This window comes from Adiantum capillus-veneris, chromosome 12 (assembly GCF_014529385.1).
Source record: "Adiantum capillus-veneris isolate H3 chromosome 12, ASM1452938v2, whole genome shotgun sequence".
In the NCBI taxonomy this organism is placed as follows: Eukaryota; Viridiplantae; Streptophyta; class Polypodiopsida; order Polypodiales; family Pteridaceae; genus Adiantum; species Adiantum capillus-veneris.
The window spans coordinates 87,331,065-87,344,405 of record NC_140942.1 but is presented as its reverse complement, the minus strand read 5'-3'; positions in this window follow the sequence as shown (position 1 = coordinate 87,344,405).

Below are 13,341 nucleotides of genomic sequence, written 5' to 3'. Positions count from 1 at the left end.
TAGGGGAATTGATGAATTTGAGATCGGGCAGGAATCTCCAGAATAACCAACCAAAACAAGGGGAACAAGCAAGTGCCATATCAACCGAGGGAAGTGTAAACCAAAGTTGGGTGCAACCATTAGAGCCGATCTTTGAAGGAAGTGTTTCTGATACTTCTTCGGAGAGATCTTACGAGATTTTCACCGAACACTTGGAACACTTGAATCTGAACAACAGAGAAAATATGGCAGCAGGACCATCAAACCCTTCCGCCACAATGAAGCTATTGTTCATAAAATACCAGTACGACAATGAGCAAGGTGCCAAGATCTACAAAGATGGAATGGACCGCTATTGTGTAAAGATAAAAGATAGACCTAGTGAGTTCAAGGACTTAGTGCCTGTGAGCTATAGCGGAGATAGATATCTAGATGATGAGGGTACCATGTATTTGGTAGTCCTAAACCCTAACATTGTGGACAAGTGGGGATTGATGGGCACCAAAGCCAAAGTAGATGAAGAACTTGAGGAGAAAGCACCAATAATGAACTTCCCTGATGCGAGGTTAAGAAGAGAGAATGAAACTACAAGGATCAACACTGATAACATCTATGTGGGGCTATACAAATATAATAATGGGGAGCAAGATCTCTATTATAGATGTGAAGAACCCTACACTCGAGAGTTGACAGACCAAAAAAGACTTTATGTCTTTACCTACACAGAGGGATCGGAAGTGGAAATTGCCTCTTACGACAAGTATGGGAGGCAATACTCAACAATGGGCAAGAAAGAATTAGAAGGATATACATACTTTGGGGAACCACTACATCAGTATTATGTTACTTCTAGCTCACAAAGACCAGCACCAACAAATGGAGTGCAAAACCCAATGACAACAGGAGGACAAAGAATTCAGGCTGCTGACTCTTTCAGTCAACCTTAGTACTCGAAGCCCGGACCAATGGGATCATTACATTCCAGAGAGTCAATGGATACGAATCAAGGTAGTGCAGTTCCAATCCCCACATATACCACTCCAGGTCCAAGGTTCGAAGCGGAACCATCACATTTACCTCCTAGTAGTAGACTCAGGGTAGGGGAACCGACAAGGGTAACCCATGAAGTCCATGATGCTAGAGAAAGCTTTAGCCGGGACACTGGAGCAATGAGATTGGTAGCAGACCATAGACGTATGAGACCATCTCAAGTAGCCAAGTGTATGCCAAAGAAGTATGGTGGTTCAGGAGATCCGTATGCACATATGTCACTCTTTAAGCAAGTCTTAAGAGCTGAGCAGATAACAGATTTCCATACACAATACGAGGGATTTGGTCTTGCTCTAGAAGGTACGGCATTGACATGGTTTCAACCACTGAACAGAGGGGGATTCCATGACATTGACCATTTGCTAAGAGAGTTTGCTGAGGAATTCTCAAAACGAGGGATTAAGCACAATACGGTCTCACAAATATATGCTTTTAAACAGAGAGAACACGAAAAAGTGAAGGAAGCTTCACTTCGCTTCAAACAATACATTGAGAGATGTCCAGTACGTGAACGACCACAAGATGACAGACTATCTGTTCTCTTTATTGAAGGATTGAGAAACGACACTCTCAAGAAGGACTTGCACTTGAAAGCTTGTACAAGTTTCGAGCAAGTAACGAGAGAAGCATTGTACTTAGTGGACAACTGTACGGTTTATGGAGAGGTGTCAGTGGATACAGATTTTTCATCCAGTAGCTCTTCCTCCGTAGCGAGCGAGACTACCACTAAAAAGAATGTTCAAACAACAACCATGTCAAATGTAGAGCAAATGATAGAAGATGCTCTAAAAAGGATGGCACCATACCAAAAACCATTGCCAAAACCACTGAAATGGTGTGCTATTGAACAAAAATGGACAAACCATCCAACAGAGGAGTGCTATTACAACAAAGGGTATGTAAGGGAGCGTCAGTATGCACCTCCTGCTCAATTAGCACCACCTCAGGTACATCCAGTACCTCGATACCCAACGGGAAATGTACCAGGACATATGGGGATAGAAAGACCACAACCGGTATTGGGACAACAACCACCTTTACCAGGAGCAAGACTAGTGGGCATTAGATATGCACCAACCTTAGAGAATCAGGAAGAACAAGCCTTAGTGCCTGTTCAAGCCTATTATGAAGAATCTGGTGCACACATGTCTCCAACTGTGTATTACCCACCAGAAGAACCCAAACAACCAGAACCATGGGGCATGATTGGGAATGTTGGAACACCAACAGTTACAAGTGCTTTTGATGAAGAGAGATAAATTTTGGACGCAAGAACATTGATGTTCATAGCTCATGGAGGGTTAACAAGACAAAGACCATCCTATCCACAAAGGACGAATCAAGTGGGACCAAGACCAGCACTAGGACCCTGTTACAAGTGTGGAGGTGACCATCTGATGAATGTTTGTCCACATACGGAAATCATTAGAATTAACGCTTATTGCACTGAGTGCGGGGTTACTCACTTCATTGAGGATTGTTCAAAGAATCCAAACAAAGTGCAAAAGACTGAAGGAGTACGAGCGGAAGTGCGACGCGAGAGAGAGAGTGCGAGAAGAAGAGCACGACGATATGGAGAACTCGCTCTACTGTAATGTGTAGAGCATAGTGAGTTCTTATTAGGTTTTTATAAAAGAATATGTGTACATACTTGGCGGCCCGCCCACTTACCTGGGCGACCACATTGGGCTTTATACCCCAACAACCTCCCACTTAAAGTCCAATGTGGTACTTTAAGTGTGAGAGAAGCTACTATACAAGCTAATATACAAGAGATGTAGAGAAGTGATGTACTACCCTACACCTATCTGCTTGCGAAAATGCGCAAAGCTCTCTGAGGGAAGTCCTTTTGTAAGTAGATCAACAGGATTTTCTGTGGTGTGAACTTTGACAAGCTGAAGTTGCTTATCCTCGAGCATTTCCCTGATGAAATGATACTTCACATCCACATGCTTTGTCTTTGAGTGATAAACTGGATTGCGAGCCAATTGTATAGCACTTTGACTATCACAATATAACACAGGCATCTCTTCTTTGATTCCCAAATCTGTTACTAGTCGATTAAGCCAAATTGATTCTTTGCATGCCTCTGATGCTGCAACATATTCAGCCTCTGTAGTAGACTGAGTAACACAATCTTGTAATCTAGAACGCCATGATACTGCTCCACCAGCCAATGTAAAGACATACCTTGACGTAGACCTTCGATTGTCTAAGTCACCTGCATAATCTGAGTCCGTAAAACCCTTTACACTTAGCTCCTGACTCCCATAGCATATACGCATACTCTTTGTAGCTTTCAGGTATCTCAATATTCCTTTCACTGCCTCCCAATGTTTCTTGCCTGGGTTTGACATGTATCGACTTACTACTCCCACTGCAAATGCAATGTCTGGGCGCGTAGCAATCATTGCATACATCAAACTACCCACTGCAGACGCATATGGAATCTTATCCATTTCAGCCTGTTCTTCCTCAGACACAGGACAATCCTGTTTGCTAAGTTTCACATATGGTGGCAATGGAACACTCAGTGCCTTTCCCTTCTCCATATTGAAACGTTGCAAAACCTTGTCAATATACTCTGTTTGAGATAACCAAATCAACTTCTTTGATCTGTCTCTCTCAATGCGTATACCAAGTATATGACTTGCCTCACCCATGTCTTTCATGTCAAACGATTTTGCCATCTTTGACTTCAAAGCTGAAATTTCTTCCAAGTGCTTGCCAGCAATCAATATGTCATCCACATACAAAATAAGGATCAGCCAACTGCCATCCTTAGCCTTCTTTGTATATAGACAGTGATCGAACTCACTACGTTTGTAGCCTTGAGAAAGCATAAACCTGTGGAATTTATGGTACCATGCCCTCGGTGATTGTTTTAAGCCATAAAGACTCTTTAACAACTGGCATACCCAATATTCCTTGCCTTTCTCAACAAACCCTTCTGGCTACTGCATGTAAATTTCCACATCTAAATCACCATGCAAGAACGCTGTCTTGACATCCATTTGGTGCAACACCAAATCTAATATGGCAACCAATGCAAGAAAGCATCTCAATGTAGTCATCTTGACCACCGGAGAGAAGACTTCATCAAAGTCAATGCCTTGTTCTTGCTTAAAGCCCTTGGCAACAAGCCTTGCTTTGTACTTTGGCTGACTATCATGAGCGGTGATCTTATACCTGTAAACCCATTTACAAGGTAGAGCCTTTTTGCCCCGTGGTAATTTAACTAGCTTCCATGTCTGGTTTTTATGCAGAGCTGTCATCTCTGACTGCATGGCCAATTGCCAATTCTCGGAGTCCTTCATTTGCACTGCTTCCTTGTAACATGAAGGCTCATTGCAATCAGTCAACATGACATAGTTCATAGATGGAACAAACCTATCAGGAGGTCGCGTGACACGTCCAGATCTATGCACAATAGGTGGCTCAGGCTCAGCCACAACCTGTGGTTGCACTCTATCCTGTCCTTGCTCATCTTGAGCCCTGACATTTTGTCTTGCACGTGCAGGTCCATCTTCTTGGAAGACAACTCTTCTAATCTCCTCAACCCTCTCTGGTTTAGAATGATATTTGGATTCATTAAAGTGAACATCATTGCTGCGGACAACCTTTCTGGATTCGGGATCCCAAAGTCTGTACCCCATCTTACCAGAATTACCATAGCCTAGAAAGATGCACTTTCTACTCTTTGGCTCAAGTTTGTTCCTAAATTCCTTTGGAACGTCAGTATATGCCTCACAGCCAAAGACTCTGAGATGCTTGTATGAGGGCATTTTGCCTGACCATACCATCTCTGGCACTGAATCCTTCTGCAAAACCTTGCTAGGAGATCTATTTACAAGATGAACAGCTGTTGATACAGCTTCAGCCCAAAACCCATTTGGCAGCTGTGCATTAGACAACATACTTCTAACCTTCTCTTGTATGGTCCTATTCATCCTCTCAGCAACACCATTTTGAGGAGGATTGTAAGGAGCAGTAAGTTCACGTTTTATACCTTTTGACTCACAAAAGTCCTGAAAGGCCTTTGAAACATACTCTCCACCATTGTCAGTGCGTAAGCATTTAAAGTTCTTGCCACTCTGATTCTCCACAAGTGTCACAAACGTTTTGAAAACACTAAACGCTTCATCCTTGTGCTTGAGAAAGTAAACCCATACTTTCCTCGAGTAATCATCTATAAATGTCATAAAGTAAGAAGCTCCCCCTAGAGATAGGTTAGGCATAGGTCCACACATATCACTATGAACAAGTGCCAACTGTGTATCTCTTCTACTGCTTCTATGCTTATGTGGCTGCTGTGTTTCTTACCATACAGACAATGTTCACAGAATTTAAAATCATTAAATGAAAAGCCACGCAAATAACCAAAACGAGACAAGATTTCCATTCCCTTCTTGGACATATGTCCTAACCGGCTATGCCACAAAGAAACGTTCGGCTGCTCGGTTACATTGATTACATTTTTAGAGACATTTGACACATAAATCATGTAAAGTCCTCCAGACTTTACTGCATGTGCTACTGTCATAGAACCCTTGGATATCTTCCACATGTTCTGTCCAAAAGTGGTGACGTAGCCAGCATCATCAAGTAAACCTGTGCTGATCAAGCTCTTTGTAATTGCGGGAACATGTCTCACATTCTTCAGCGTGAAAGAAGAGCCATTCTGAAAGTTCAATTGAATATCTCCAACACCTAAGATCTCACATGTCTGCCCATTGCCTAGCCGAACATGATCTTTAGTGGTCACATAAGAGGTAAACCACTCCTTGTTTGGAGACACATGAAATGATGCCCCTGAGTCTATAATCCAGTCACTTAGTGCATTTGCATCAGATGCTGTAAGAAGAGCTGACTCCATTGTATTCTTCAAGAAGTAGATGTCTCCTGACACTAGACTGTCATCCTCTGCAACAGTGTTTGTCACATTTATTTCTTGAATCTTCACTGAGGACTTGTTCTTCTCACCATGGTCTTCAGCTTTCTCTTTGCCTTTTTCTGCTTTCCATTCTCTACAGTCTCTTTTCATGTGACCCTTCTTGCCACAATGGTAGCATTCTATGTCACTCTTGCCTTTAGCACTGCGGGACTTGCTACGAGACTGATTCCTCTTTCCACCTTTGTACTTTTCTTTGGTCCTTCCCCTGAAAACTAAGGCTGTTCCTTTGCCTTTGTCCATTGTCTTTCTATTGGTTTCTTCAGTAAGCAGACTTCCTTCTACACCTGCTATGTTCAAACCATCTGGAGGTGCAAAATTACTCAAAGCTGTGCGAAAAGTGTCCCAACTTTCCGGCAATGTGATCAACAGGAACATAGCTCTAACAGGTTCATCAAACTTGACACCTTGAGCTGACAACTGACTATAGATTGTGTTGAATTCATTCAGATGATTGGACATAGGTGTCCCTTCTTTCATCTTCAAGTCAACAAGCTTCTTAAGCCAGTATACCTGTGAAGCTGCACTCTGCTTCTCATAAAGATCACTCAGATTTAAGCATGCTTGATAAGCCGACATCTCGTCTACTACATTGAAGTAAACGCTTTCTGCCAAAGTCAGCATAATGGTAGAAAGTGCCAATTCATCCATTTCGCTCCATTCATCTTTGTCCATATCTTCTGGTTTTATCCCTTTGAGCTTTATAGGTTTTATCTGCTTCTTTTGTACCAACACGTGTCAAATCTGCTTCTTCCACAATGGGAAATTGGTTCCATCCAGCTTCTTGATATTGTAAAGAGCAGTGTCCTATGATCCAGCCATAGCTACGCTTCACAGTGGTTTACTTTCCTGGGAAAAATTCGGCAGAGTTTCCCCTGTAGACTGACCTCTGAACCAATATCAACCTGTCAAATGAACCAAGAAAGCTTCAGATTCTGCATAAATTTCGGCAGAGTCTCCTTTGTAAAATGGCTTTGGTGTACTCAAAAAATAGACCAAAAAACAGCTCAAAAAAAAAAACACTGTCTCTTTAACACTGTAAGCTGTGGGTAAACCTGTCCTGCACCTGTACTGTCTCTGACTGTCCTGTCACTGTCCTGTAAGCATAGACTGCGACAATGCCTCAACGGCAGTAAAGCAAAGATTCATCCCAACTGTCTAACTCACAGTCAATACATCCTAGCTGCCTATCTAAGGGTGCTCGAGGGATCGCTCCAAGACCTGTATCACCGAAAGGATCTCAACATTTGAGAATCCCCCAGCTCAATAAAACCTCACTCGACCCTCAACAAAGGCTGCAGTAAATCTAACAGTACATAGACTTCCCACAAAGTCATACATCCACAAATTTCCCACTGTATGCTGTAACCGCTGCGGCGGTTGTTTGCTGCGTGACTCACAGCCAACAAACCCTCAACAGACATACATCATCTCTGACAATACATCCCATGTGGAAGTACCTGCAATGTCAGGATGAAATCTGGAATATCAAGCAGCAAACACAAGCTACCTGATGAACTAGTGGATGTCGCCTACAGACTGTGTGTAGATGCGCCTGTGTCGTATGTGACACGCCTCCAAGAACTGTGAGCCATCCTTCGATGTGTAGACAGCCACAAATCAACACTCTGGGAGTGTCGATATCCTCAGCACCTGCAGTCGTAGGCCGAAAAAACCCCAAATTTGCAGAGTCGGATCTGCACCCGCCGAGACCACCTAGTCGAAAATGGCCTGCGCAGACCTTTGTTGAAGCCGAACGGTGGCCGAGATGACCTCAGAATGAAATTCTGAGAACACCAAGCCCTTTGGGCTTACCCGCCGAGATTTGGGGCCGTGTCTTCGCCTGTCGAATTTCACTCCAATCTGAGCTTGTGACTCTAGCCTCCTGCAGTGCTGCCCCGAGCCTCGATCTGAGCTCTGATACCAGTTGAAGGAGTACAAGCGGAAGTGCGACGCGAGAGAGAGTGCGAGAAGAAGAGCACGACGATATGGTGAGCTCGCTCTACTGTAATGTGTAGAGCATAGTGAGTTCTTATTAGGTTTTTACAAAAGAATATGTGTACATACCTGGCGGCCCGCCCACTTACCTGGGCGACCACATTGGGCTTTATACCCCAACAAAGACGACATTGAATATGCTAGAAACTATTCCTACCAGCAGTGGGTCCGAAAATGAAACTTTGATACCAACGCAAGTTGTTACTAGAGCTCAAGCTAAAAAAACCACTAGAGAACCTGAGAATGGAAAGTTAGCGACTGAAGTGGTTAGTCAAGGACCGCGGAGTCAGAGAAACACATGGAAAGCTAGAAAAGCACGCATGAAGTTGAGAAAAGAATGTGAAGACGCTATTCTAGCTGAGGAACTAAAGCGAACTAAAGATAGATTAGAAAAACTTGAGAGTCAAAACGGGAAACGAGAGATGAGCCCGGAAAGAACGAAACAAAAGAGTATCAAAGAAACAACGAGCTTAAGCTCAGGGGGATCAGTGCTAGTCGACAAAGTACACGAACCATTGGACGCACTGATGAGAGCTTACGAAGCTAGGTTAAAGAACAACCAAACACAAGAACAGAGGTGGATGACATAGCCAAACGCGGAATTGGAAAAGCAGAGACTTGAAATGTGCCAGAGAATGATCGAGACTGCACAAGCCTTATTAGAACCACCAAGAGAAACAATGAATTGTGGAACGGAAAACCCAATTCAGCAAGAGACTATCATTTCACGGGTAGCTGAAAAGATTCCCAGTGCACAAAAGCCTGAAAATACACACAAGGATGACCGCATAGTATTGAACACAACCGATCAGGAGATAGAGAGTTTTCATCCAGTCATACAGAGGATTTACGGAAGAGATGAGGATTACAATGAATTTTGGAAACAAGTGAGAGAGGCAAACTTTGCAAACGAGCTAAGTTGCCAAGCTAATCAGAAAAATTGGGAAAAGGACATCAGGAATCCTCCCATAGTGGAATTTGAGGCAGGATCTCAAGTGGACTTGGATCTGCAATCTTACTGGGGAGATGGGGGCTCTGTTAGAACAATGGAGAGCAAACCTCATTCACTGAATACCTTACCTTCATACTTAGGAGAGTATGAAGCAAAATCCGAGATTAGAGCACTTCCCTCACGAAGAATCGCATCAGAAAAAGTCATGGACTCGCAAGGATTGATAGAGATCTTGTCAACACCAGTGACATGCACTATCACTCTAGCTGAGCTTTTGAGGCTAAGACCACATATGTGGACCACTGTAGGAAAATGCTTGGAGAAATTTGGGATAAAAGACCCAACATCGAGACTGCAAGAGGGTATACAAGAGCTGAACAAACCACAAAAGAACGCTAAGCCTGTACCCTTAAACAAGGTCGGAAAGTATTGCGAAGGTGAAGAGGGGAATACAACCTTACCAGTTGAATTCCAAGGAGTGAACACGATGGCAATACTAGACAACTGAGCTGGGGTAGCCATTGCTACAAAAGAAATCTGGAAAAAATGGGGGAAACCAACAATAAGGAAGACTAGGTTGAAACTCCAATTAGCAGATGGACACATGGAGAAACCTATGGGGTTATTAGAGAAAGTCGTAGTAACTTCTTGCGGCATTGAATACGAACATACTTTTGCTATTGTCGATTTTGGCAAGGAGAATAACTATGATATCATACTGGGAAGACCATTCATGAGACAGTTGAAAATGGTCCAGGATTGGGGCTACGATCACATATACCTGAGAAATATGGAAACCACTACACGTGTGAACCTGAGAGACCATAGCTACAAAGATGTGAACCGAACACCGGTAGAGGAGTTTGATTCAGCTACTTTGGCGGGAACCGAATTTCCAGCTTGGTTAGGTAAGCCCAAGGAGTTATGGATGTGTGGAGCCTCGAAATGTGGAAGTCTGAGGCGAGAAGAATATGTTTTAGAAAGGGCTATCGAAGACGAAACTTATATAGGAGAACCCTTTTCAGAGGACACGCTTGAACCATTAGAATGGACACACATTCTAGCAACCCTAGATGTTTGTGCAATTCCGGATGGTCCCACAACGAAATTTTGCGACAAGGACGGGTACGACGTGGTTCCATACTTCATGCTGAGAACTACACTCGAAAAAGAAACTGAAAAGAACGATACACTGGAAAAGGAAGATGAAGAAGAGGTGTTTCACGACATTCCCGATCATCCAGAGTGGGGAAATGAAGCAGACAACGAGTCAACGGACAATTCAAGCGGAAACGAAGAAACTATAACGGATGTCCGATTTTATGATTTTTCGAACCAAACTAAACAACGCCAGAAACGCTATAGAGCAAAGAGAAAAACAAAGGGGGTTAGAACCAATCCGATGCCTAGAATAAGAGGAAAAAATCAACTCCTAATGCTAGTAAAGGCGGAAGATTGTGTTAAGGACAAGATTTCTGGAAGAATGAGAGGCAATGAGCAAAAGAGCTTACGAAAAGACAAAAGAAGCTCAAGAAATCAAGTTCAAAGGAATGAAACGAAAACTGAAACAGAAAAATCAGAAAAGAACAAGCGCAACAGAGAACACACGGAGTCCAAGTTAGAACGTAGAAACAAGTACAGAGAGCTCAAGAAAACTCTGAAAGAAGTTTGGACGACAGAAATTGAGAGTGGAGAGGACGAAAACGCCAAAATCAAGGAAAACATGGATGTTCCCTCTCACTACAGGAAATTCACAATAGAGGATAGGAAGGTGGTATTAACCCAACCTATTCGAGAGAGAGGGGAGAACGAATCTTATGACGGACCGGAGGATGCAAAAAAAGTTGATTTAGCAGCTCCAGGTGAGACACCTAGACCGGTGTACATAGCCACAGATTTGTCTCCAGGCGAGGAAGAGAGACTTTTGAGTCTTCTCAGAGAGTACAGGGATGTGTTTGCATGGTCTTATAAGAACTTAGAGGGAGTTGACCCATCAATATGCCAACACACAATCCCACTACAACAAGACGCAAAGCCTAGCAGACAGAGACCATACACATATAATGATATGTTTGCTAAGCGAATCAAAGAAGAGATAGATAAGCTAATGGAAGCTGAATTCATATACGAGATTGAACACACCGATTGGGTATCTCCGATTGTGGTGGTACCCAAGAAGAACGGAAAACTCCGAGTGTGTGTCAACTTAAAGAAAGTGAATGCTGCAACAATCAGGGACAATTATCCCCTGTCGATAACTGATCATGTTCTAGAGCGTGTATCAGGGAAAACAACATACTCCTTTCTTGATGGTTTTTCAGGATATAACCAGCTAGCCATAGCACCGGAAGATCAACATAAAACAACTTTTGCAACGGAGTGGGAAATTTATGCTTATCGGGTTATGCCTTTTGGTCTAACCAATGCTCCCGCAACCTTCCAGGGGCTGATGACGCATGCTTTCAAAGAATACTTAAGGTTGTTTCTAGAAATATACATGGATGACTTATGTGTACATTCTCTTCTGAGAGATGAGCATCTAGAACACCTAAGAAAAGTATTTGAGAAATGTAGAACATATCGCATTTGTCTCAATCCTGAGAAATGTGTGTTTATGGTCAGATAGGGCAGAATTCTGGGACATATTGTCTCACAAAACGGAATATCCACGGATCTAGAGAAGATAAAAGTTATAGTGGATATGCCTAGACCAACCAATGCGAAACAAGTACAGAGCTTTATGGGACATTGCGGATATTATAGACGATTCATTTACATGTACACTATAATAGGCCAACTACTTTACAGGCTAATAGTGAACTTTGAATGGACAGAGGAGTGTGAGGAATCATTCAAGAAATTGAAAGAGGCACTCATTACTGCTCCAGTCTTGAAATCACCAGATTGGGAGAAGATATTCCATGTGCATATAGATGCTTCGGCATATGCAAGAGGATGCATTCTGGCTCAGCGAGAAGAAGGAAACATGGATTTTCCTATCTGTTACGCCAGTCGACAGCTCAACAATGCAGAGAAGAATTACACCACAACAGAGCGAGAGGGATTAGGAATGATATATGCTGTGAAGAAATATCGGCATTATCTTCTAGCCAACAAGTTTGTGTTTTTTACGGATCACCAAGCCTTGCTCTACCTAGTGAATAAACCATGCAATACCGGGAGAATAGTGAGATGGTTCATTATCTTACTGGAATTCGACTTCACGGTAGTAGTAAAGAAAGGAAAAACACATCTTAGAGCTGATCATCTTTCGCGATTGACGAATGGAGAAGACCCTATAGGAGTAGATGATGACATGCCAGACGCGTACTTGTTCAACATAGAAATGATACCGAAGTGGTCTCAAAATGTCGTTAGCCTATTAACCTATGGAGGAGAGTTTGATAGAAGAGAATACAACGAGAAACATATTGCTATTCAGCAATCCAAGAATCTTCAATTGGTTGCAGGAAGGTTGTATCAATTAGGAAATGATCATGTTTTACGACTATGCATCAATCCTGAGGAATATAATATATATCTGCGCGAAGCACATGTTCAGGAATGTGCATTTCATTGTTCAAGAAGGAACACATATAGAAATTTGTTACAATTGGGAGTCTATTGGCCAGGAATGAAAGAAAGCGTACATGAATATGTCACTGTATGTATTGTATGTTCATCAAAACCACCAGCAGAGTATTCGACATTATATCAGATAATGATCGCTCCGGAATGGAGTCAGTATATTGTTGAATATCTCACAAATAGAACTTTCCCAGAAGGAACGTCAAAAGCTCGTCAGAAATCTGTAGAGACAGAAGCTAGAGATTACGCTTTAATAGGAGATCAACTCTATAAGAGAGGTAAAGACAACCAGCTTAGGATTTGCGCATGAGAGTCTGAGTATGTGATAATCCTGGAGCAAGCTCATGGAGGAGTAGGTGGAGGCCATTTCTCAGGTGATAAGACAGCAAAACTTGTCTTAGCCGCAGGAATATGGTGGCCAACATTACATATGGACGCTGAGGAATACGTTAAACGGTGTGATGATTGTCAGCGGACCAAAGTACCACTTAAAAGAGATGATATTCCGCTTAGACCAATGATGGGGACAAGAGCTTTTGCAAAATGGGGGATTGATTATGTCGGACCCATTTCACCTCCTGCATATAAGACTCATGCACAATACATCGTTGTGGCTACAGACTATCTAACAAAGTGGGTCGAAGCAAAGGCAACTCAAAAAGTAGATGCCACGACCACGGCACAATTTCTATATGAATACGTCTTTGTACGATATGGATTGCCAATAGAAATTGTGAGTGATCGAGGCACACATTTTATAAATGAAGTGATAGAGATCCTTCTAGATGAATTCATGGTAATCCATAGGAAATCAGCCCCGTAT